Below are 26,843 nucleotides of genomic sequence, written 5' to 3'. Positions count from 1 at the left end.
AAAGTGGAGCACTTTGGCATCTAAAAGTATTTAGTCGTGTGTTTGGGTATGACAGTAAAGATTATTTAATTGTCTTTGACAAATTTGCCCAAGTTTTGGTTTATCAAGCCTTTTAATCCCTGCTAAATAATTATTTCTATTTTGAAATAATAATCTTATTGGACTGATATATTTAAAAACAGTTCTAGGATGTCTACAATGATAGGCTTAGTTGACATTAGCTTTCAAATATGTGTTTTCTGAATACTTTTATGTTTAAACACAAATTTTTTTTCATTAGTAACATGTCTCTATTTTTGAAAATTTCTTCACAAAACATATTCTTAGCCATATTAAATCAATAAACTCCTCTAAAACCCTCACACCTACCTTTTATTTTAAAAGTACATGATATTCTTATTTCAAAATAAATTTTATATAATTTTTGGCTAACAATTTTTTTAATTAAAATATGATAATTACATATTATAAAGTCATTATAAGTTGCTTGTTTTCCTGAAATTCAGCCTTAGTGAAAATGCAGGAGATTTTGACAGAGTTTCTGCAGTAATTTGTATTGGTCAGTACTTGCAACCTGCATGGTGCTGTAACATATGCAATCAACTGCCCTGAAAAAATATTGCTAAATTCTGCAATGTGATGTTATTTTTTTTTTACTAGTATCTTGCTTTGGAAAGTTTCTCCTTCTGAAACAATTTTGCATGCAATACAGAATTAGGAAATCGGGTACTTTCTGCCAGAGCCATGTCTAGTTCATTACTAAGCAGAGTTCTTTTTTTTCTTTTGTTTTTCAATTTCCTCTTTCCATCACTGTGTATATTATCTTTTTGTTTGTTTAATTAATTTTGATGTTGTTTTTTCCTGTCATCCTACATCTGATTGACAGTTGTTTTAGGAATAACAACACTGCCCGTTTACAATTACCACTGTAAGAGAAATCTTACTTTTATATGAGTATTAGAGTCTCTGCCTGTGTCTATACTCCTTTTCCTTTTTTAGAAAGAGAAAATACTCATCTATGCTAATCATTAGACTGAAAACTACCTCTGACATCTAGTTCTGCAGCAGAAAGTTGCAGAGTTTTAAGATTCTCTCTCCATGTGCTTTCCCTATGCTCATTTTATGTTGAATTTTCAGTTATATCAGAATTTATCAACAGGTGCCTAATGCATATTGGAGTGGGAAGCTCTGTCTCCATCTTTTTTTCCATAGGACTCAATACTTGCACATGACAGCCTGAAAATTAGTCTTTGACAACCCAAAGGTCTAGAAAACTTGCCACAGTAACTCAGCTTGGGAAGTTCTTCATGACCACTGCTGTTGTGAAAAGTGACACTTGCCTTTTCCAGACATTCCTCTAATGGCCCTCACACCATGGTGGTATTACAGGGTTTTGGTGTGTGAAGTCCTTGAAGAGATGGAACAACTTTGATAGTGTTATCATTCTTGGTCTACACTGGCTCTGTTGTTGATGTTATATTATGATAAGAAGTAAATATATTTGTATCTTCTCAAATTCACAATCTTTAAGTTTCTCTTTATGGATCCCCAATGTGGTCTATTAACCAACAAATGACAGATGTCAAGGCTTGAGCTAAACGAGTGCCTACAGTTAGGTTTAGGGATTCAGAAAGTCACAGTATCCTGGAGAACTGTTTCTCTAGAACTCTTCAGATATCTTTAGGCTGTCCGTGTGTACAACAGCAAGAAAACTGTAAGATTATATTAACTTTAGTTTTAGAGGACAGTGAGACAGTGGTCAGTTTCCTTCAAGCCTTTCCCCACATCCTAATGCCAGCAACCCTGAAATAAATGCAACCTTTTCCTCTTAAACCCTTCTAAAGTAAAAAACCACATGGCTACCCAGTTTCTGAACTAAGGTGGTTTGTATCAAGACAGAATGCAAGTGGGGAAACCTCAATACAATTGCTACCTGCCTGAGGAAACATATCAATCAAGGTATTTATACAAGTTAACGTACAGACAGTGAAATCCAGGCTCGCTTTGGAGCATGCAAGTGCTCAAACATTTAGGAAGGTGCCAACACAAAGGATGGGCAAATTTCAGACATGTAACCTGAAGTTCCAGGCATTAATTCCATTTGCAGGAAACCTGTCTCTGCTTCCCTCAATAATTTCATTGGGAATTCATTTGCCTGATGTCCAAGACTTCGTTGCCATAGCCAATGTATAAAAACTGGACTTTTTTTTACTTTTTTGGATTTAATTTGCAGGCACAAAATCAAGTTTCTAGCTGCTGCAATCCTTAGGAAACCTGTTGTGCACAAGTTTTTCTTCTATATAATGTAACATTGGCAGCTAATACCTACGGTTACTACATTTTTCATCTGGTGGCAAAATATTTCTCTCCCGTTTGAGTTGTTGTTGACGACGACGATGATGATGATGATGATGTTGATGTTGTTGATAAGTGACAATCTACTGACAGGTGAACAAGTTTGACAGTCTATTCTAAAAAACTGTGAGGGAATTGACAGGGTGAGAAGGAAGAAGGTAAAATTGGTCTAAGCAAACTAAGAATAATAGAGAGAGCAGGTTAGAAGTGCATTTTGAAGAGGCTCTTCAACAGAATTCACAGAGCTAACAACTTGTCAAGGTGGTGATAGCTGAATTGTATCTAACGTTTCGGCCACATATGGAGCAATCTTCCAAAAAGCTCCATCTATAACCAAAGAAGTAACTTGTAGAGTGGGTGTCTTTGAGACTTGCAGAGGGAAAAGCAATGCTATCTGCAGAAGTTCTGACATCAAGTTAGCTCCGTGAGTGTGCCCACCGTATATACAGTTTTTAAAAAGTGGTTTGCACATGTTCAGGCCTCTGTAAAAATACCAGACAAACTATTTACTTCTTGTTAACTGGGTATAATTTGCACAACCTTAAAACTAAATGCCAGTGCACTCATTTACTTGCAGAAGAAAGACAGACAAGGAAAAAAAAAAAAAAAACAACATTGTATTACAGTCATAGTAAAGGTTATGCAAAGCCTGAAATAAGAGAAAAAATATCTACTGCTTAATGGAGATTTTGTGTCTTACATATTTAAGTAAGGACCATTTTAACTGCTATTGAATCAGTCTGTCTTGCTTAACTCACTGCGCCATTTTTTACTTGCACTGCAGCACACTTTGTTCCTCACCTATATTTTCTTATTACAGTACTTCCTACACTGGTTGTAGGCCACAATAATGGACTTTTTGCTGTGGTCTGACATGAAAATCCAAAGTTGTCAGAAGACTGCAAAGCACATGGCCAAGAAAGTTATCAGTTTCTCAGTGTACAGAGTATGTCAAAGGTGACACAGGCAAAAGTTGGCCTCTGTTTGCTGGCAGAATACACTTTTGTCACATTCTTGCATGGAGCCACTTTATTACAGCTATTAAGAAACATTGCATGAGATCCTGAAGTTGTAAAGAAGATGAAATGAGATGGTGATGCACAAGCCAGATGTACTTGTAGAGACATTCCAAGTCCTAAATATCAATCTTCTGAATTGCAGAGGCCGTTTATATGTGTGTATCGTTCAAAGAAGAGATATTGGCAACACAAAAATACTGGTAATTCAGTAGTATGTACCCAGTTCATGTGAGGCAATGAAATAATTTTATGGTCTTACTTTCACTTTAGATACTAAAATTCTCATCAGGGTCTAGACAAACATTGTTTGGCTGCCTGTTTCTCATTCAGGGATGATCATAGGCATAGCATGCTCTGACAATGCAGCTTCAAGGATTGGGAAGAATTTTTATGTTGAGAACAATACACTCCAAATACCTCACCACCATTTGGCTTCTGTTTTCACTGAATTAGAAAGGTCTGCAGTGCTCAGAATGGAAATAAATTCAGAGGTTTGCTGGGTTTGATTCCAGATAATAGTGATAAATGCTTTTTTTTCTAAGGGATTTCCTTGGTTCATGACCTACATATCTTGCAGAATAATAGCATAGTCTTCTTATATCTTTCCTCTTCCAAAAGCAAGTGCAAAGTGTATTGAATACAGTATTGCTTTTCTTAAAAAATTATCCATAAGTATTTTACAACAAAAGTGCTGCTGTACTTCTGATCCCTGATTTGTGTGTTGTACACAAGCAGTTTACTTTCACAACAGTCAACATTTAGACGTTAACTGCTTTTCAAGCAACTGCTTATCAGTGTCCTGTGAGAGAGGGACAGGCACTATATGGGGTGAAATTCCATTTCCATGGAGTTAGCAGAAGCTTTTATCACTCCGTAAAGTCAATCATAACTTCACCTCTATGTCTTGCACCTTGGTTAGTTGAATTCTGTGTTTTGGTTGAAGAAACTAAAATACATAAAAATACAGGTGTTTCATTCATTCCTGAATCTCCTTTCCAGATTAAAACCACAAATCCTACTTGTTTTTGTGTGACATTGTTTAAATGAGAAAGTACTCAAGGAAGAGATTGCTCATATGTCATGCTGAGAAGGTCTGTGCCATTTCCAAAATCTCTTGATTTTCTAGGACAGTGAAGAACTAAGTAAAAGTATAAACTGTCCCAGAATAACTATGTGAGGACAAGAATAATCATTGTGCATAGCAGTAGTCTTGCTGTGTTGAGTTTTGAAAAGGCATGCAGTGTAGAAGTCTGGTCCCGTGTAGACTCAAACACATTCTGATAGTTCTATGTAAGTTCACTTTCCAGAAATCTTTTTCTGTAACTTTTCTGTGATCAAACAGCTTCAAGTTACTTTAATCTATATAGTCCTTTAAGTCATCTGGGTCTTATCTTGCACGTTTTCCAGAATCAATGCCTTCCTTTCGTTATTTTTGATTTCATGAATTAATAGAAAATCATGCCTTCTCTGACATGTCCAAGTTATTACATTATTTATGGCAACTTTTCTCTCCCATTGCTTTTGTTGAGTCTTAGTTCCCTTCAGAGCCTATTTCATATCTGTTTTGACAATGTACGTGAGATGCTTTCTGTATGCTACAATTTTACTTTTCTTTCAAATAAAAATACCGGTTTCGTTTTTTAGTACATTTAGCCATACAATATTTTTTGCAAAAAAATGAAGTAGACAACTGGAAATACACCAGTGCAATATTAGAACTAAACAAATTATTTCCTATTTGCAGCAAATACTTTGACACTTTTTTTTCTGCTTTGAACCCTTTAGTTCTTTATATGTACACATCAATATTTTATTTTATTCAGTGAAACTTTTGGTGTGCAATGTAAGGCTGTATGAATATCTTTGGGGCAATTTTCTGCTATCTGACTGACTGAATGTCTCTATTATATTTTAAGGACAAACTTTAACACTTATTCAATTTTAAATTTTCTGTTCTTATTCTGTAGTGTGTAGAGCGCCCATGCTTTGTATGATTCCTGCATCTTTCAAATTCAGATGAGGAATTTATCTGGTTGCCTCATAACCCCTTGCAAAATTCTCATACCCTCCTCAATGTAAATATATCCTTAATTCAAGGGCTGCTTGAAAACAAGGCAAATGGGATTTTTTTTTTTTTTGATGTCTTACTCATATATGATAAATTTCTCTGCAGCTTCTGTGAGAATATAGCTTCCATTGTGCAATTGTATGTGTGTGTCACTACACAGATGATACAAATGTATTGGACATCTGTTTCATGAACAATGTCTTGTGCTTGACAGAATGCGATATTATGGACATATTCCTTCAAATAGCTTCAAAGTAAAAATAAAATTCAGCAAGGAATGATGACTGTCTTTAGTTCCTTAATCTTCTGCCTCTATGCCCTTGTGGATTAATCTTGAGCTGTGAGCTTGGATAAATATGCCTGGCAAGATGGCAAGAAAATGCTCTCACTCACTTTTTCTTGTTTCTTTTTTTTTTTTTTTTTCTTACCTTTTAAGTTCTCCAGACTCTACAGCCTAGAGTGCACATAATTATTTTCAGTGAAGAACTCTCCAGTGAGCTCTTCAAGTTCCATACGCAATTAGATTTGCTGGTGGTTCTGTCAGTCATGCAGGAACTGTATTCCTACTTTTAATTTACTCATGGTATGCGAGTCTGATTTGCAAAGTTCATTCAAAGGAAAGTTTTATTTAGCAAGTTTGCAGGGAAGCAAGGGAGATATTTTTGTTGTTTTAGGGATCGGGGTTCAGTCTTGACAAAGAAGGAATTCCATTTGCTCTTCCTTCACTTAGTTTTTATCTAAGCTGATTGCTTGACTGTAGTAAGTACTCTAAACTCTTAAGTGGATACTTCGTGGCACATATCACATCATTACTTTTTTCAAAAATAATTTTCCACATATGCATGGTCATTTACAAGGAACTCTCATAAACCTACCAATGTCAGGATAAATGCTTCTTTTGTTCACCCCACTGTCCCTGAGAGAATCCTCCCGCATCATAATATCCACCAGCTAAACGTAGAGTATCTGAGTGTTCTTGGTAATGCCTACTGCTGGATAGAAAATTAAAAGGTAGTTAAAATGGATTAATCATTGAGTTTGCTTTCTCTGAGTATGTGATACACAGGCATCTTCATTCATTTTCAAGGAAAGCAGTACTTATGTATGAAGGTTGATCATAAAGAATACATTTAAATTTAAATACACATGTTTTCAGACCTGGTGTGGAAATTTCTTATGAAATGAGGCATTGTTCCATGTAGTTTAACTTATCATTGTCAAATGTGAAAACAAAACTGATGATTGCTTGGACAACAAAGATCGGCTTTGGTATAGCTGAACAAAGGAAAGCAATGTGTAAAAGAAATGTGAAAATCATGTATCTCTTCCTACCTTCTCTGAACGGATTGCAGCTCTTTGGCTTTGTCAAGTCTCCTGATTAATGAACCAGTCATTCCACTAAGAAGCAAATCATAACATCTTTTAAGGAAGTTGGGGGATAGTTTTAAACATTTTCTAGCAGAGAGATAAGGTGGATTTTTTGGACTCAGTGAGCTTTACTTCTTTTATAGCTTTCTGTTTTGTCCAGAATGTGTCTAAACATAATATTCTGCTTCAGTTTTCTTCTTCAGCCTCACAAAGCAGCTCTTACATTTAACAAATTTATGCCAGCCTGTATCAGATATATCTCTCATCCTGAAATTGTAACACTTTTTGAATTAAATGGTAAAAAGTTATGGCAATTAGGTGAAAAATTTATTGTCAAACACCCGTTTAATATTCAAATTCAGTTCTTGAATAACTGCAGCACAATACTCATAAACCTAGAGAGTTTAAAACATAAATGTTCTCTTCATTCTAGAGTAAAATGGAATAAAGGATGTGTTTTTATCTATTTTTGGACATTCCACAAAGAGGAAAATGAGGTTGAATTCATGGAATAAGTTATTCACTGCTAATTATACACTGCTTTAGCATCAATGGAAAAATCAACCACAAATGTACTGCAATAACTTAGCAACGTGAATGGGAAGTGTAGCTGTTCCCTGATGCGCATGAATACAAGATGCTAAATTGTATGAAAATGGCCCCAGGATATTGTTTCAGATTCTGTATTGGTTTCTGTATGAATAACGCTGCTGCAGTGGAAAGCAAAAGAAAACAAACAACTCAGAATTTTTCTACTGGTAAAAATATGTCAGGTAAAATCCAATATTCTCATGGATCAGGAGTTCAGGTTAAATTACAAATATTCACTTGGCCAGTTGCTTTCTTTTTTACCCTATTATCCTGGGTATTTATTTGCTTGGTAAGAAAAAAAAAAAAAACCAAAACCCAAAACAAAACAAAAAAAAGGTTTATTCTTCACATCTCACTTCTCTTTTTGCTTTGATCCTTCAAGTGGACCTAATCCCATGTTTGTAATATCCTAATCCTCTGCTATGGAAATTAATGTGGTGTCACACATATTCAGTATTATGTACTTCCAGTGCCAGAAGGGACAGTGAGCCTTGAAAAGAGCAAGATATTCTAAAAAAAAAAGAAATACCAAGCAGACAAATAAGCAATCTTTTCAATAAATATGTAACATGTGGCCAAAATTGCATAATGTTACTGAAAGCATAATTTGCTCTGCTGGGTTCGAAATGTCTCACTTTTTCCTTTCTTGGGCTAATCAGGAAGGCATATATTTCAATTTCAGATATGAGGGCACTAAAAAGGCATAATCTTCTCAGTGAAAAACTATCAAGGGATGGATTTTTTCCCTAAAATAGTCACATGAATCTTTGGAAGGTTTTTGGAAATAAATCCTTCTAACATTTCCAATACTTCTTTCCACTGGGAAAACACACAAGAGAAGGAGAAAGCAAAGGAAATACCTCTTATCTTTTGGGAGGATGGGGTGAGGTTCTGAGGCAAACTCCATGGTCTATTCATTATTTCCATAGCTTATGCCTGCGTGAAGGGAAAGCCAACTCTATCTTGTCAAAGGTCTCTTGGACTCTTTGCTGGTTCATGGGCTCCAGGAGACAGATATATTGCTGGAGACCTACTGAGTTAGGTTTTCTGAGGCTGTTAGTAGTCCCAGTAGACCTCTGGAAAAGGAATCTCCACTGCACATGTTTGCATCTATATGTTCAATGCATACTCATGAAACACCCTCGTTTTCCTCTATGCTTTACTTTTCCTTGTGAATAAAATTTTCTTGTTTCCACTGACCCCTATCTTAAATGCTGTTACCAAGGGAAAAAATAATAATAATTAAAAAAAAAAAATTAAAAAAAAATCTTCTAATGTTCATTTAGTTCGAGAAAAAGTGTCCATAATTGTTTTGCTGATATTGTAAATCTGCAAACAGACTGAAAGCAACTTTAAGATTTATTTTAATAGGGATGCTGAGGGGAACTGATCTGCAAAATCATTGTCTGTAAGTCCATTTAAGAACTTGTCCCTTCATTCCACATCTCTCTTTCCCAAAAGCACTTAGAAATGTGTTTTTAATTATCTTGAACATCTGATTAATTTCTACATTGTGAACTGCAGTCCTGGTGGGAAGATACCTGTCAAGGCATAGCACGAATAAAATACATGGCTTCTGAGAAATATGGAATATAGTTAGTCCAGTTTTCAACTCTTGTATTACCGTTCTTAGGCTTATTTTTTTAAAAGCATTAATCTCAAAATATTGCTGGCAAGCAGTTTATTTCGTAGTTCATTATACTGCCCAGCAGGCAGTGAAATCAGCAAGAGCATGGGCTTGTTGGGCTGCTCCATATGTTTATTTGCTAGCATGTACAGAAAACAGCCTCACACACAGATCCTGAAAATGCTGAATCGAGTAAATATAGACAGAGAGGCTGCAGGAGAGTGAGTGGAGGATGGGGAGAGAAGACTGAAATGTGGATGGGAAATTTGTCTCCTGACAGAGAAGAAAGGTGTCAGGGCCCTATAAACCTATAAAACCTATAAAAAGCTGTGGAAAAATATGTGTCTAAAGTACCAGTCCCCAGAAAAACACAACATTAGCAAACAAGGCAAAATATTCTAAAGAAACATTTAGCAAATAATAGAAATAAAGGCCAACTTGGTGAGGCGGGCTTTCAACTAAAGGACTCAGGGGGTGGGGTCCAAAGTGGCAATGCTAATGCCATCACATCCAACAGAGGAAAAAGCCAGGCCAACCAAAGCAACAGAAAAGGAGCCATAGCTGCCTCATGAGATGACAGTCAGAAGACCAACCACCTCAAGGGTATGTATGGCTATAGTGTATCCTTGCGCACTCCTCCAGGGAAACCTGCATGAAATGAAACCTGCATTTATGAAATTCATGAAATGAAATGAAACCTGCATTACCTCTCTGAAATGCCTGTACACCAAATCACGCAGCATGGGGCATAAACAGGAGGAACTAGAGGTCTGTGTGTAGTCGCAGGGCCACGATCTCATTGCAATTACAGAGATGTGGTGGGAGAGCTCGCGTGACTTGAATGCTGTCATGGATGGCTACATAGTTTTTAGGAAAGACAGGCCAACAAGGCGAGGTGGGGGAGTTGTTCTTTATGTGAGGGAGCATCTGGAATGTATTGAGCTCTGCCTATGGGTGGAAGAAGAATGAGTCAAGAGCTCATGGGTGAAAATTACGGGTCAGGCAAATATGGGTGACACTGTTGTGGGCATTTGCTACAGGCCAGATGATCAGGAAGAGGAGGTTGATGAGGCCTTCTACAGACAGCTGGAAGTAGCCTCACAATCGCAGGCCCTGGTTCTCATGGGGGACTTCAACCACCCTGATATTTGCTGGAAAAACCACATGGCAAGTCATGCACAACCCGGGAGGTTCCTGCAGAGCATCAAGGATAACTTTTTGACATAGGCAGTGGAGAAGCCAATGAGGTGAGATGTGCTGCTGGACCTTATACTAACAACCAAAGAAGGTCTGGTTGAGGATGTGAGGGTTGGGGGTAGCCTTGGCTGCAGTGACCATGAGGTGGTGGAGTTCAGGATCCTGTGTGGCAGAAGCAGGGCAACAAAGTTCAGGAGAGCTAACTTTGGCCTCTTCAAAGACCTGTTTGGAGGAATCCCATGGGTTAGGGCTCTGGAAGGTATGGGGGTCCAAATGAGCTGGTCAATGAGCAAGGACCACTTCCTCCAAGCTCAAGATCATAGAATCATAGAATGGTTTAGGTTGGAAGGGACCTTTAGAGGTCATCTAGTCCAACCTCCCTGTAGTGAGATGGGACATCTTCAACTAGACCAGGTTGATCAGAGCCCCATCCAGCCTGACCTTGAATATTTCTAGGGATGGGACCTCCACTATCTCTTGGGCAACCTGTTCCAGTGTTTCACCACCCTCATTGTAAAATATTTTTTCCTTATATCCAGTCTAAATCTACCCTCATTTAGTTTAAAACCACTACCCCTTGTCCTGTAAAAACAGGCCTTGCTAAAGGGATTGTCCCAGTCCTTCCTATAGTCCCCCTTTAAGTACTGGAAAGCTGCAATAAGGTCTCCCTGCAGCCTTCTCTTCTCCAGGATGAACAACCCCAACTCTCTCAGCCTGTCCTCATAAGAGAGGTACTCCAACTCTCGGATCATTTTTGTGGCCCTCCTCTGTATCCACTCCAACAGTTCCATGTCCTTCTTTTGTTAAGGGCTCCAGAGCTCGATGCAGTACTGCAGGTGGGGTCTCATCAGAGAAGAGTAGAGGGGCAGAATCACCTCCCTCGACCTGCTGGCCACGCTTCTTTTGGTTCAGCCCAGAATACAGTTGGCTTTCTGGGCTGCAAACACACATTGCTGCCTCATGTCCAGCTTTTTATCCACCAGTACACCCAAGTCCTTCTCCACAGGGCTGCTCTCAATCTCTTTGTCCCCCAGACTGTATTGATATTGGGGGTTGCCCCGACCCATATGCAGGACCTTGCACTTGGCCTTGTTGAACTTCATGATGTTCTCACAGGACCACCTCTCCAGCTTGTCTAGGTCTCTCTGAATGGCACCCCATCCTTCTGGTGTGTCAGCTGTATCACTCAGCTTGGTGTCATCTGCAAACTTGCTGAGGGTGCACTTGATCCCACTGTCTATGCCACTGATTAAAATGTTAAACAGTACTGGTCCCAGTTAAGACCCTGGAGGGACACCAGTTGTCACCTGTCTCCATCGGGACATTGAGCCGTTGACCATTACCCTCTGGATGCAGCCATCCAATCAATTCCTTATCCACTGAACAGTCCACCCATCAAATCTGTATCTCCCCAGTTTAGAGAGAAGGCTGCTGTGGGGGACTGTGTCAAAGGCCTTAGAAAAGTTGAGATGTGTGACATCTGTAGTTCTTCCCTTGTCCACTAATGTAGTCACTCCATCACAGAAGGCCACTAGGTTGGTCAGGCAATCTCAGGGTAAATTCTGTTTACCTTGACTTCAGCAAGGCTTTTGACACTGTCTCACATAACATACAGGGTTGGATGGGTGGACATAGAGGTGCATTAGATGAGTGGACAGAGAGATGGAATGAGAAGTGTCTGAACAACAGAGCTCAGAGAGTTGTGATCAATGGTGCAGACTCCAGCTGGAGGCCTGTAACTAGCGGTGTTCCCCAAGGGTCTATGATGGGTCCAGTCCTGTTCAACATATTCATCAGTGACCTGGACGAAGGGACAGAGTGTACCCTCAGCAAGTTTGCTGATGATACAAAACTGGGAGGAGTGGTTCATACACCAGAAGGCTGTGCTGCCATTCAGTGAGACCTGGAAAGGCTGGAGAGCTGGGCCAAGGGGAACCGAATGAAATTCAGCAAGAGCTGAATCTGGGGCAGGAAAGCTACATGTACCAGTACAGTCTGGGGGTTGACCTGCTGGAAAGCAGCTCCACTGAGAAGGACCTTGGAGTGCTGGTGGACAGCAAGTTGATCATGAGCCAGCAATGTGCCCTTGTGGCCAAGAAGACCAACGGTATCCTGGGCTGCATTAAAAGGAGTGTGGCCAGCAGGTTGAGGGAGGCTAACCTTCCCCTCTACTTTGCCCTAGTGAGGCCATATCTGGAGTGCTGCATCCACTTCTGGGATCCTCAGTTCAGGAAAGACAGGAAACTACTGGAGAGAGACCAGTGGAGAGCTACCAAGATGATCAGGGTACTGGAGCATCTCCCTTATGAGGAAAGGCTGAGAGACCTGGGTTTGTTTAGCCTGGAGAAGAGAAGGCTGAGGAGGGATCTTGACAATGCTTATAAATATCTAAAGGGTGTATGTCAAGATGATGGGGTCAGACTGTTTTCAGTGGTACCCAATAACAGGACAAGGGGCAATGGGCACAAATTGGAACACAGGAAGTTTCACATGAATATGAGGAAAAAACTTTCCTGTGAGGGTGCCAGAGCAGTGGCACAGGCTGCCCAGAGAGGCTCTGGAGTCTCCTTCCCTGGAGACATTCAAAACCTGCCTGGACGCATTCCTGTGCCCCCTGCTCTGGGTGTGCCTGCTCAAGCAGGGGGTTGGACAAGATGATCTCCAGAGGTGCCTTCCAACGTCTACCATTCTGTGATTCTGTGAAGCACTGGGATTATCTCTCCCCTGGATTTATCCCTCAAAGTCCTCCAATGGAGAGGACACATTTATGAGAAAATGTCATCTGAAAGGTTTCTTTGCTAAAGAACATAACTTAAGCAGTTACTCATACACTTATTGATTTCTAGTGCTTTGGTATGTTAGTGGTGTAGTTCTACAATATTTTCCTAACTGATAATCCTTCTGTAAAATGTAGTTCATTTCCTTTGATATCCTACCCTAATGGCTCTGGTTGTTGTTAGAATAAAATGTATCTGCGTATACAGAAGTTCAGGAATCTCAAAAAATATAGGGCACAAGCAAATAGCTAAGGTAACCTGTAGCACCTTGACACTATAAAGGAATGCTTTGGCATAACAGATACACAAAGACGTAGATTAGTCATACCTGTGGTAAGTTTTATTTTCCTTGAAATCCTTAAAGAAAATCTTTAACAATTTACTTGACACTTTCTCAGTATCAGGTTTAGGTTTTGAAATGTTTTGTTAACCTGTAAGAGATATTTTAGTCAATTATACTATTTTATTCCTTAGGTAATTCCATTGACTTCAGATGATTTTTAAAAATAGAGTAATAATCAGGTGAAAAATGAGAAGTCGCTATTCCACCCCTCCATCTGGTAGCTGTCAGCCCAGCCTTTGGATATGCCACAAATTAAAGTAAGCCCCATTACCTAAATTCCCCCATAAAGCTTTAAAGTGGCTTTCTTTGTGAATCAGCTGCTACGAATAAGAACCAAATGATGGAACACAGAAAATAAATCCTATATTTTTTGACAATTCCCTATTCATCTAAATTACAGAGGAGGATGGGCTGATTTTCATACAGGGCAGGACAAATTGAAATCAAATACATTATTTCACAAAATAATTTGAGTAAAAGAAATAATTCAATGTTACTAGATTATTGCAGAATGGCTCCTATGAAACTATTGGCAAGAACAGTCTTCCATGAAGTCAGTTCTGGCACTTAGTTTAATTCATGGAGGTCAGGATGACAAGTCTATCTGCTTGGCTAGTACATCATTCTTGCACACTACAGAAGAGTCTTTGAAGAAATGTGTGCTGAGCACAAAGGTTTAATATTATCACATTCAAATACAGCTTAGTGTCAGTTTGACTATTTGAATGTGTCTGTGTGTGTAATTGTTCTGTCTAACAATGTGTGAAAGTATGTAAGACTAAATTAGATTAGAAGAAACAGACTGTAACTTTCATGTTACCCTGTTTGGGTACCCTGTTTGGTTTGCCCACCCAACCAAAAATGCAGTAAAGTTTTCTGTCAAATTCTCTGTAACCAGAAAAGTACGAGTTTTATACCCATGATTTACTTTCCAGCCAGGTTGCAGTAGAAGCTAATTCCTTGGGAAGCAATGCCATTACATGTCAGCTCTAGCTTGACTCAGTGTGGGATTCAGAGTATCTTCTAATAATAGCACAGTGCACTACAACATAGTACTGAAATTATGGATTCCACAGGCCTTAATTTCTCTATTCCAAGATAAGCAAAAGCAAGACTGATACAAGATACTGCTTTAGCAATATACTGATTTCAGCAGCAGGAAAGATGCTCAGAGAAGGTAATAGTTTTCAACTTCATAAGTAGTGTTAAAAAATTAAGCTGAATTCTTCAAAGTTATTGCAATAAAGAGATGGGGTTGTTTCAATCAGTCACAATATCCTAAATAGTTGTTATTTAGATTCATAGCCACAGTTTTATTGACCAGACAGACAATTCCTTATGCTCTTTTTCCAGATGATTCTTTCTTTCAACAAAGAACAGGATAAGGACAGAGATGTCAAAATGTCATAGACCTCTGAGTCTTTTTTGAATATTTCAGTCTGTTTATCTCTCATTAAAAATAACTTTAAAAAATAATATTCTGTGTAAAATGCAACTCTGTCATGGGCCAGGGATGATTTTTCTCTTTTGTAACATTTTAAGTTAATAATGCATAAAAATGTCACTAATAATACAGAGTGTTTTATTCACATTCAATATTCATAGCTTAATAAAAGATATTGTCCCATGTTTTCAAAGAAATTTTGCCTGCTTTAACACAGACATTGAACTTCAGAGCCTTAAAAGGAGTTTGTTTCAAAAGGCAGACATTTACTGTTTCTGAGAATTGGTCCTCTTCTGCATGCCCCAGATTTACTAGTCATATTAAAAAAATCTTGACCCTGCGTCTCTGAATGTTTTCAGAATGAGCATTGCTGATTCCGTTGTCTATGTTTATTAATCATAGCTATGATCATTAGCCCTGTAAAAGGTAAGCATTTTCAGATTATGATTTTAATAATAGTAATTTGGGGTGAGGTTTTAGCTAAACTGTCCAGCTGAAACCAAGGTTATGATCTTTGCATAGCTGAGGTTAATACTGTAAATACCATTTACGTTCCTTGCTGAAGGACTGCTTCAGTAATTCACTGGAGTGAAATGACCTCAGTCTCTGGAAATTAAGATCCTCTAAAGGTTCTGGTAAGAAATTATATAAAGCAGTAATCAGAAGTCAGTGCCACAGAATGGGATAATGCTATCTTCAGTGTTATTTAATCTTGGGGATATAAAGATTCCTTCCTTCCTAAAAATTCAGATTAAAGGAAGAAAGTAATTCTGTAATTTACACCTCTGACATTAAGCTGAAAAGCAGCACTGCAGACACCTGCTTCAGAATTGTCATTGTTTCCATGGTGCCACTTTCCATCACCTATTTTTAATAGTTTACACAACAAGATCAAGGGTGTCCCAGCTGTTACTGCCACTGTTGCTAAGCAACCTTTAAATCAGAGTTCAAGAAGACAAAGAATCATGCTTGAAAAATTTCTCAAGTGTCTGCTTTCTCCCTTCTTCTTCTGTCTACACTATTTTTCAGATGCCATGTTTTCTGTTCCTTTTTTTGCCCCTTTCAATTTCTGTGTGAATCAACTGTAGTCTCTAAAAAGAATAAGCCACCTTTTAGCTGCAACAGGCATCGCTTTATGCCAAAGAGGAAGCTGTTGCTCTAAATAAAGGGCTTAAAACATTTACATTTTCTTCAATTAAATCCAAATATTTTTAGAGCTCTGTAACCTGCTGCTGCTGTTGTGTAACATCTGTGCATGACTGCATCAGGGACTGACACACCGATCAATGGAGAGAGATTCAGAGCTTGCAGGGAATTTCAATGCCCCCCTGTGCTTTCTGGAATCTTAATGCTGTCACCTGCGAAAGGCTCAGAGACTGAAAATACACAGGAAGAAGAAGGAACAGTTAACATGGATGAATCTGGAGAATTTTGGAGTTGGATCTATGTTCTAGAATGTCAATATTTTCCAAACTTTGTTGCTCAACCATTAGCATCCTTACCCCTGCACTACTAATTGTATGACAAGCAATAGCATGTCTTTTTAGTTAGATATATTAGTTGTGCTAATGTTAGGAATAAAGCAGAGCTGTGGAATGTAAGAATCAAGGAAAAATGTTAAAATTAAGAGATCCTGCATATCATTTAAAATCTTTGCTTGGCGCAATATCCTTCCTTTTATTTGACCATCCAAACTTTTATGTCTCCACGTGATTTTTTTTCTGTTGTCTCTTAGATCCTCCCTTTTCTGTTCTTTCTTTCAATTCTAAATACTTCATCCCATATCATACCTGCCTGAACCCGAACCCTTACACCCCTCACACCCCTCACTGGAAGCCATCAGGACAGTGTTTCTTCTTACCCTCTTCTGTTGTAAATATATTCTGCAGGATTTTTCTTTTAATAGTAAAACACAGTCTTAATAAATGATCTTCCAAATTCTGCAGATGAGAATGACTTTCTGCCACTGCTTATCACCTGTTCACATTTCTAAAGCCACTCTTGTTCCTGCAAATAATGCCCTCTCTGGATTGTTAACCTTCATGTTAGTCCATAGCTTGCCGGTCAGGAAAACAATTCACTCATCTCATACTAAGCATTTCAAATAGATCTTTTCACTCATTTAGAAAAATCCTTTCTGCTCAGCTTTCATCTTGAAAAGCATTTCCATGCAACTTCAATGTCCATAAAAGGTTGTTGGTCACAGAGACAGGACTGTGGGCAACTCCACCACCTTCCCTGCCACACTGATGGCTCATTAACTATCCTCAACTTGAGAAACTGCCTAGAAGGTATAATAGCTTGTTCTCTTTGTCCCTTCAGCCCTCAGCCTTACTGTTTGACCCCTTTATAGAGACTTCTCAGTAAGAGTGCCAGTTGTGATGGTACTTATTTATTTATTTATTTGTTTGTTTGCTTGCTTATTGTCAGGAAACATTTATCCCCTGGGAACAGGACTGAGATCACCAGATTAATTTAAGGGAGGTTACTGAACTGCTGGATGATGCAACCTTTAGTTTCTATCTGCCTGGTCTGACTCTGAAGCTGCCACAGAGAAATAAATTACTCAGTCTGCAAAATCATTTGACCCTTATTTTAATTTCATCTATGCTGTTGTAAATTAGAAGAAACCATGTCACAGTTACAGAATGACCAGTGATGTAAAATTGCCGTAAGTGGGAGAGTTGACATTTAGATATTTTATCCAAAAAGTAACTCTACTGCCAGTGTTTAATGTGCTCACTAAAGTCAGTCCCACTATTCCAAGTAAATGAATAGATCTTGCCTCAGATTTATTTCACTGATTTCTATGCATCCTGCCAAGGAAAGATAGTCTCTTAAAGCTCCTAGGTAGAAACTTACATATGGCAATATATCTGTCCTCACTAATAGTTTGAAAATATTTTATTGTTTTGCCTGGATTTTATGCATCTCTCTAGATTTTGCTACCCCAAAATTCTGAAAGAATATACCCTGTTTAAAAGAATGCTGTTCCAATAGTATTTCCTATATGAATCCCAAAGCCACAAATAGGAAATTTTCTGGCAGACTAATTTGGAAGCTGTGAAAAGATTTTACTTTTTTACCAAAGAAATATGGGAACTGCACCTCCTTATTATTATTCTATGTGGTGTTTTTAGGACCTTTGTAGTTAAATATCTTTTTTTCAGAACATACTGTGTTTAGCAGAATCTTGTCTACAGCCATTAAATGAACAAGCTAATTTAAAAATAGTGACACAGAATAGGTCCAGGTCTAGGGGCTGGCATCTGACTTAAGGGCTGAAGGCAGAATCACAGCCATCAGTCTGTATACCAGCCCTGATGACTGGAGAAGAAAGGTAAATATGTAAATAAGACACACTTGCAGCATGAGCCTGTGCCTCGGCTTACCCTCCAGAGGTGAGTGCAGTTTTACAGTGTGCAGCTGGGTGTTGACGCCAAAAAACAGCGCTCCAGTGTCGGCAGCTGCTACCCCTGCCAGAGCAGGAAGACTTTGCAACAGCAGCACAGGGCAATGGGCATGGTATTGCTCCTGGTCTGCTCCCAAAGAGCTGTTAACATGGTTGTCTCAGTAGTTGGCTGCATGGAAGTGGCTCCTCAGGGTTCAAATTATTGATCAGGTCCTCACTGGGCTAAGCACTGTACAAACCCACAACAAAGGAAGGTTGGTTTTTGCCTTGAAGAGCTGTGTAGGCTCCTGGAATGCACACTCACAGGAGCGTTTCTCTCTCTGAGTGACCATTTCCTCAAACTAACAAGGGGTCACAGGGAATATTGCTGCAAATACATGTGTTTTGCTTTCCCACCTCAAAACCCATGTAAATTAGGATCCAAATAATGTAATGAGAGATTAAATTTACAGTGCAGCATAAGATAAACAAATGAATTGAGGGTGATTTCATCTAACACCACACCATTTTACATGCTCAAAAGAGTTCAGCACAGCCATCACTCCTGGAATTTCAATTTCTGTCACCGAGGAATATTAAAGCCATATTGACAGCACTGGTATAATACAAATAATCACAACTTAAAACTCATATTTTCGTGCCAGAATTCAAACTTGTTGTAATTTTATCTCATGATTTGGATTGCAGAGGTTCCTCCTGCAATCCATTACTCACACTACCTGATGGACACAATCCTCTTCACCTCCTACCCTTTTCATGAGAATGTCAACAAAAAGAAAATTAGCATATTAGAATACAGGTGTATCTTGAAGGCACGTTGAAGAGCAGGACAAAGAATTGAAGACTTTAGTCCTCTGATGGATCAAACACTTCTTAAAATTAGTAAGTGTGCAATTTCATTGATGGGATTCAACTTTTTTCATTTATCAAGTCTTCCATTATAAAACTATCACGGAGTAATTTATAAGCATTTGTTCAACTCCTCCATCATGAATCACAAATCATTACCTTAAAGAACCCTTTAAAAGAGGTTTTTACAGCTAAACAGTGTTTAAGTATAATTAGGAGAATCTAAGTATTTTAAGAATAGTCCTGAAGAAAATAAAGGATAGCTAGCACAAATAAACAGAGAAAAGTTAAAACAGTAAACAAAGGATAAACAATTACTTGCTTCTTTCAAAGATGTCATATTGCATTCTTTATTCTGATTGTGGAAAATTAGCCATTGACGACCAGGAACAATTGATTTTCCTTCACAGCTGTTTTCTAATTACATCTGAGCACTGAAAATTCTAGTGCCGCCACTCAGCTGTACAAGGAGTCTCTTCAATTGGTTTTCTTATTACAGCAAGTGCCTAGTTGTCCTGCTACCGACACATGCACCAAAGGTCTGGGGTGCTTTCATTGTAAACCCTGTCTTTTAGGTATGTTGAAAGAGTCAGACATTTTACATTGCAACAAGCGCAAATGAAGCACACAAGCTGTTAGTACAGATGCACTTGTAGGACTTTTTCTTTCCTGCACTGTTTGGCTTAGTACTCCTAAATTGTAGGTATGGTATATTCTTTAACTTCTTAGAGCTTCATCCTTCTGTATATACATATGCATATACATATACTTATTTACATATGTATGTAAAGGTATAGGAATAGATATATTTAGAGAGAGACAAACACGTGCATTTATACCTATATCTGCTGTAAAGTCAGGGGTCACAAATCACATTAAGAATGACTTATGGAATCTGATCACTCAGTGTTCTGAACACTTTTTAAGGAAAACATGTAAAAATCTGTCAGGAACATTTCCAGACCTGAAGTTCAGAAAAGGAACCTCAAAGCTGTTATGGACTTCTTCAGGTCTTACATGTAATTACAAAACTAGGGTAGCAGGGAGGGTTGTTTGGTTCTTTTCTGTTCTGCATTTTTATTACCTGACTCCCTTTAATTCCAGCAATTCAGCAACTATTTTGTGCTCAGACAGCTTTCACCCTTTATTCAAGTCAAGAGTAAGCCCTTATCTCTGCATACTGTAACTTAACTTACACTTATAAGACACATAGTATATCTTATATTCTATACACCAATGCTGGTAACCAAACAGTAAGATTATATTTGTGTTTTCATCTATTTCCACTTCCCTTAAATTAAATAGAAATACCAGACAAATTAAGTAGAAATATAAAGACTCAAGATCTCATTTTATAGTAAATTATGCCTGAAATCTTATAGAAGAAGCTTCCGGCAGATTCTCAAAAGCTCATGTTGCACTGAGTGGATTTCCTACAGTTCAGGAAAGCATTGAGGTGAGGGTTGAGACACATAGTTATAAAGACCAGGGTGCAGCTGAAGTAGGACTGGCAAGGAACTACCAAAGAAAAGTGTTGGGATTCTTTCAGCCTTACTCTATTCATTTAACCTGAAAGAAAGAAAAGGGTATATTTTATGCCAACTAATAAGAAATTCTATTTCTTGTGACCACAAAAGTAAGTGCTATGTGTTTTGTGAGGTATTGGATATAAATACAATTTATTTTATTATTTGTTGACACATAACAGAGAAAAGGCTAAGTAGAGTTGTACTTGTTTTCCTCTGGTTATAGTAAGGAATAAAACTGTTATCAGAGATGTAATGTTGTGCTAGCTGCTGGATTATTTTTTAATTGCAGGTGATTAATATTGCAAGTAACATCTCAGAAACTTCCTCTTTCTCTTTGCTCTATATGAGTTTAAGACTGAATTTGTGGTAGCGTGTCCAACCTCCTATAAAATACTGGATTTAATAGGCTCATCATCAAAAATTAGCAATAACTATACAATTTGTTTGACTCTTTTCCCTTTTTTTCTAGGAACAAACATATCCCCAAATGCAGTTCCTAATGCATTGTGTGAAGAAATCCTCAGTTCTAGTCCTCATTCCATATGCTATATGATCCTGTGACAGCATTTGTCATTTTCTGTAGGCTTCTGTCATCTATTCAGTACAACTAGACACGCCATTGTAAGAATCAGATAAATGTTAAGCTTGTCTTCAACCCCATGGTTCAAAACAAAGTACACAATTCAGTCAAGGGAAACTACTGTTGTTCACCCTCACTGGATTTGACTAACGGAAATGGTCTATAATTCCACAAAAAAGGCTTTCCCTGAGAAGATACTCAGTATTTTGGTTTCCATCCCTATTCTCAGCATCCAATTGAATTTTTGGGGTTTTTTACCTCTGTCTCTTTGGAGTCACAAGTAGACCAGAAGGTGTCAAGAACTCAGACACATTTTTGTTGTCAGCATCTGCTGTACCTGAAGACCGGGAGTCTGGAAGCTGCAATGCCTCTCTCATTCGGATGTACCCATCAGCTACCTTGAGTCTGACAGTGCGGGCCTTCTAAAATTGAGGAAATGTTTTTGGATTGACTGAAGCATATTTGAATATGGAGGCAAAATTCACTGAATGCTACTACAAAACCCCAAAGGAGGACAAGAAGAATTTGAACCAAGAGTTCCAGATTAATGTCCAAGAACTTTGAAATCAACTTCTAGTTTGGCACCTGTAATAAAGTAAAGCCTTAAACCAAATGAGTTCAGAAAATACATTAAATGCAATTTATTTTCCTGTCTAACGATTAGAAAAATGACAAACCTAGTCAAATCAAAATGGCAATTTGGTATTGTCCACAATACCCCTATAGAGGAAACTGAAGGTGTAACTTTGTTCTGTGTCACAAATTCTCAGCTGCAATCCTTTTCCCTTCATGCTCATTCTGTGCTCTGTAATGAGTCACTTACCTTTACATAATTTAAATATTTCAGGCATCCTACTATGATTATTTTTAAAGCGATTGCTGAAATAGAAACGAATGTCTCCCAGCAATGTGTATTCCTCTCAGGCTCTTATAATGAGGATGATCGCTTAATTAGCATGTTTGTTTCCACTAGGGTATACCAATTAAGAGATATAACCACACTGCTGTACATTCCTATTAATGCTTTTCTACATTTAAAGTAAGATCACACATTTCAGCAGGTGTACCTTTTAATGTTAACAGAAGATTTTCCAAAGGATTGAGCTATTTTGCCATCTGTTTCTTATGCTGGTATGCTTAAATTACTAGAAACTAGACATTAGGTGGGTTTTTTTAGAGCTGCCAGAATATTAACTTTATTTCATAGTTTTCACAAATGCATTCAAGCTCATATTTTAATAAATATACAGCGGACATGAGTAATGATATCACAGAAACTCTACTTCCACAGATGTGTCATCCCAAGTAATTTTGCTTTTGTGTGCATATTGTGCTTGGTAGTTATGGTAGCAACATTTTTCTGAAGAATTCCTATATTGAGTCCTTTGTTTCTCCTTACTCTGGATATAAACCTCAGCGCTTCTTTTGCCTGTTCTATTTTTAATGCTATAAAATATGTTTGCTTCTGCTCATTATGACTTTGCTAAAAAAAAAAACAAGTAATGCAAAGCTGACGTTTGTTTCCAACTATTTTTGAATCAGGAGCAGAGTAATCTAAAATTCTTATGCTGTCGTCATTACTACTAAAACTCATCTTGTCACATTCTTATATCTCAATTTAAAATCTGTTTTGTACTTCAGCCTTGTTTCTTTCCTAAAAGGACAAAAAAATTTCAAAAAATTAGGTTTTTTACTCACTAAAGTGTTCTAATACATAAAGTTTTCACAAAAGTGTTAATTATTGATGTCTAATTACTCTGAAATTTGCATGCACAAAAGTAGCTGGATTTTATTTGAAAATTCCTTTTAAATATGTGTACACGTTCTCCCAGTGTAGATCTATAAAGAATCTGCTTGATTTTCAACTAGACTTCTACTAGTTGATCTGTGCTACACCTGATTAATTAATTTAGAATTATTAAGCCTACAGAAAGCACTATTAAAAACTCAATATTGCAAGTCTCAAGCACAATTTTTGCAATATCTAGATGTCTCATGTGTCCCCCAATTCAGGTCTCAGCCTTAAACAATCATAGTATGTTTTATAGTCTTATTTTTAGCAATCGCAGTGTTGCAATTGCTAGAAGGCTTTTCAAACCTTCTCTTCAACAATGACAGTTTAGTTAGTGGACAGTTCTGTCAGTCTTCTTTTTTTATAGAGGATATCATGCTGATTCAAAAGTAGTGGCAATTTTCACAAATTCACAACTCCATGAGTTGATGTTTCAAGAAGAAACATGAAACAGAGAATTGTGTAGCAGAACTGAATCTTGTCTATAGCTCCAATGCTTAGAAATGCAATTGCATAGTATCATTATCTGTGTGGAACAGAAAATAAAGAGTTTTAAATAAAATTCTGCAAATGTGCTAACACCAGAACAGCAAATAAGGACTCGTGAATAATTTTTTCTTATGCACAGTAACTTTAGAATAAAAAAGACTTATAAAAATGGGATTGTATCCGAACATTCCCTTTCCCAATAGCTTTTAATGCATTACAGTCCTTTTATGAAGTACATATATGTACTGATGGCTATATAATTACATTTCTTTAAAGCCTATCACTGTAAAACTCTGTTTTCACTTACTCTTTTGCCAAACTGTAAGCATTAATTTTGGACTATGAGAAGTTTTCCATGACAGTTGGCTTACATTGATTTCTTCCTGGAAAAGAAAAAATTCTCAGAACAAAATGGAACAAGCAAAATAAAACAATTTAAAAAAATTCACTAAAACATCCTAGAACAGTTCTAGACGCAAAGACTCTGTTTCTGGGGATACTAACACCAAGGTGTACCGCTGAGGATCTTAGAAAATGTTTGACCCCTCCCCAAAAACGGGGGGATTTTTCCTCTAAAATATCCACTTGAGAATACTCACTAGGGCCTTGACAAACATATATAGGCTTATTCCATAAGGTTTCCATTTTCAGCTCAGTCTCATGACTGCAACACCTGGATAAGACTTTACCTACAGATGTATCTCAGACAATCAATCTTCTGTCTACCTCCCAGTCCCTAACTCCATACATAAAAGATTTTAGGACTCATTGAAGGAATTTGTATATATCAAATATGTTTCACCGTTTGCACATTTAGTCTAAACAGGCTGGTGATTTCATGGTAATATTGACCTGAATTGTTATTCATTTCCAAATTAAGACTCCTCAGTGTAGGTAAGTATCCATACCATGTGCAGTAAGTGATTGACATTCAGTTAATGGAATTAATGGAGATCTAGGGCTCAGCTCAGTTGCTTAAACATCATCTAGTGTCAATAGAGGGAGTCCAGGATATCCCAACAAGCATCTGAATCCTACAACCACAGATCTATGAAACTCTCTTCAATCCTATGTTGTCTCTGTCATTCCCTTATCAAATACTGTAGGGCATTTCAGATGGCAGTTAAATGGTGCCTCTGGCCTTTACGTGTGTCAGAGCACGAAAAATGACTCACTTCATCCTAAATTAGAGACCAAGCATCAGCTAGTTTAAGCTCAGGCATACCCTCATTCTTGGTTTCTACTTCTCCAGGATACACCATCATGCAAATAATTCTATTTTAAACAACAGGCATAGAATCCTTTATGTCTCATTCAGCTGCTGTTCATTGTGTCAAACATAGGCCAAAAAATGTAGGATAACAGACACTAAATGGGAAAGAGACAGCTTACATTTTCTAGGAAGAAAGGATTCAACAGCATGCAAAGAAAAAGGCAGAAACCACTCTCCTTGCAGATAAAAAATCATTGCGGGTTTACAAGCGAAAATAGTTTATTCTGTAAAAATTTGAGGGGTAGTTTTCAAAAGCAATTCATAATGAAAATGAGACAGGAAGATGCTCTTTTTGTACCACTAAAATTCTGATGATTTCAAGGTCCATTCTGTTCTGAAGCTCTCAGAATTCATACATGTCACTGGCTTCAGAAAAAAAAAAAAAAAAAACACAAAAACAAAAACGAAACCCGAACCACATAGAAAAGGCACACTGAAGCACAGAATAGCCACCAGTATTCATTAATATGTAGGAAACAAACACAAGTGCCTTCTTTTAATGAATTAGATGAGGATCTGAGATCTGCAGCTTCAGTTTCTCACAAGCCTGACTCCTCTCATCACAAAATTTTTTGAGATGAGAGACTCACTCACTCTGAGCAGAAATTACATATGGAACGTGAGATAACTTTTCCAGCTAAAGACTGAAACTGGAAGACTTTGGTAAGAAGATTCAGTGTAGACAAATTTTGTTAGAAAATTCTCCCACCTTATTTATCCAACACTGGTCTATATTTGCTCTCATTAAAAGCACTGTTCTCTTCACTGTTGTCACCAATTTGTGAGGAGTCAGTGTTTAAAGGTAAACTAAGACCAGAAAATATAAAAGAACGTAAGTTTTCCAGAACAGAACTTCTCCAAAACTGAGAAAGATTTATGTATTTCTACTAGTAAACGCTTGAATAAGGATTATGTCTCTGACTGACAACAAATGCTATGCTAGGGTATGTGATGATGTTGTTTTGAAGTGTTGCTTCTAGTGACTGTTGATCTGCATGAAGTCACAGTCAATGTTTCAGTATGGATCTGTAACCTGAGATTAAATATTCACAGGATATGAGGATGACCTTTCTGTGTAATTGCCACTTCTAAGAATGGAAAAGACCATCACAGTGTGTCTCAAACCCTGATCACATTGTCTAAGCAATGCAATAATAAATAAGAGTTTTTCCTGAGGATGTGTAGAGCTGTTGATCTAAAATAGCAACAATATCAAAATAAACACCCAAGTCTATGACCAAGGTTTTGAAATATGCAAATGTCTGTTTAATTATGAGGAGTGTTCAGGACTTATTTCACATCACCTTGTACTGACTTTGCCTTGGGGTACCTTTCATTTAAGGCAGAGTCAGGTTAGGATTAGAATTCAGAGAGAGACAAAAACCACAGGTGCAGCTGGAGTGAGGCTGGAAAAAGGGCTACAAAAAGAAAGTGTAAGGCGTCGAGAACTTTGCTGTGAGACACTTTGTCTGGGGACTTTGCCTAAAGCTCAGTCTATGTTTAGGTTTAAGGTTTACATTAAGGACAGGGTTAGGTTTAGGACTAGGTCTGATGGAGAAAGCCAGGAAGTACAGCTAGGGGGAGCTCGAAAAGGAGAATTTCCCCCAGCACTTTTAAAACAATTCATAGTGCAGTAGAAGTACAGTTTTGTCTTACTGTTTTAACATAAATTAATAAAAAGTTGATATTTTTACCCTCTTGCTGTCCCAAAACATCGATCAAGTATTCATCTTCTTGCTTAATTCTGTTCAGGATTCACATGCTGATGTTTTTCCATGTGTTTAAAACTGCTTGTTGGTTTTAAAAGTTTCTCACCATTAACTCCAACATGTACATCTGAGTTACAGCAGTTTACCTTAAACATTAGTTGGATTTGGCTTTCTAGGTAATTTTGTTTTCTATTATTTTAATAAGGATGGAAATACATTAATATCTACCCAGATGGAACATTTCATCATACCAAGAAAATGATGAGGAGGGGAAAAAGGAAGAAAAAGAGATGGAACTGGACCAAGAAAGAGATTATTCATAGTAAGATTCCTATTTAGAATCTATCTACAACTATCATTCTGACACCAGCTGTTAAATATTTTGCCTTGTTTCTCATCTGAATTTGGCTGGTTTCAGCTT

General features: G+C 37.7%; 1 long non-coding RNA gene across 1 annotated transcript in view; it reads left to right on the top strand.

Annotated features, from left to right (window-relative positions):
• LOC135312585 (uncharacterized) overlaps positions 1-26,581 on the top strand; it is a 36,695-nt gene extending 10,114 nt beyond the window's left edge. The window contains exons 2-3 of the long non-coding RNA XR_010372192.1: positions 18,889-19,083; positions 21,049-26,581. This is a non-coding gene — a long non-coding RNA (uncharacterized LOC135312585). The remainder of the gene's footprint in view (positions 1-18,888; positions 19,084-21,048) is intronic.
• Positions 26,582-26,843: the final 262 nt, after the last annotated feature.

Source organism: Phalacrocorax carbo, chromosome 3 (genome assembly GCF_963921805.1).
Source record: "Phalacrocorax carbo chromosome 3, bPhaCar2.1, whole genome shotgun sequence".
Lineage (NCBI taxonomy): Eukaryota > Metazoa > Chordata > Aves > Suliformes > Phalacrocoracidae > Phalacrocorax > Phalacrocorax carbo.
Note: the sequence above shows the minus strand (reverse complement) of the source record. Positions and strands in the feature narration are given on the sequence as shown.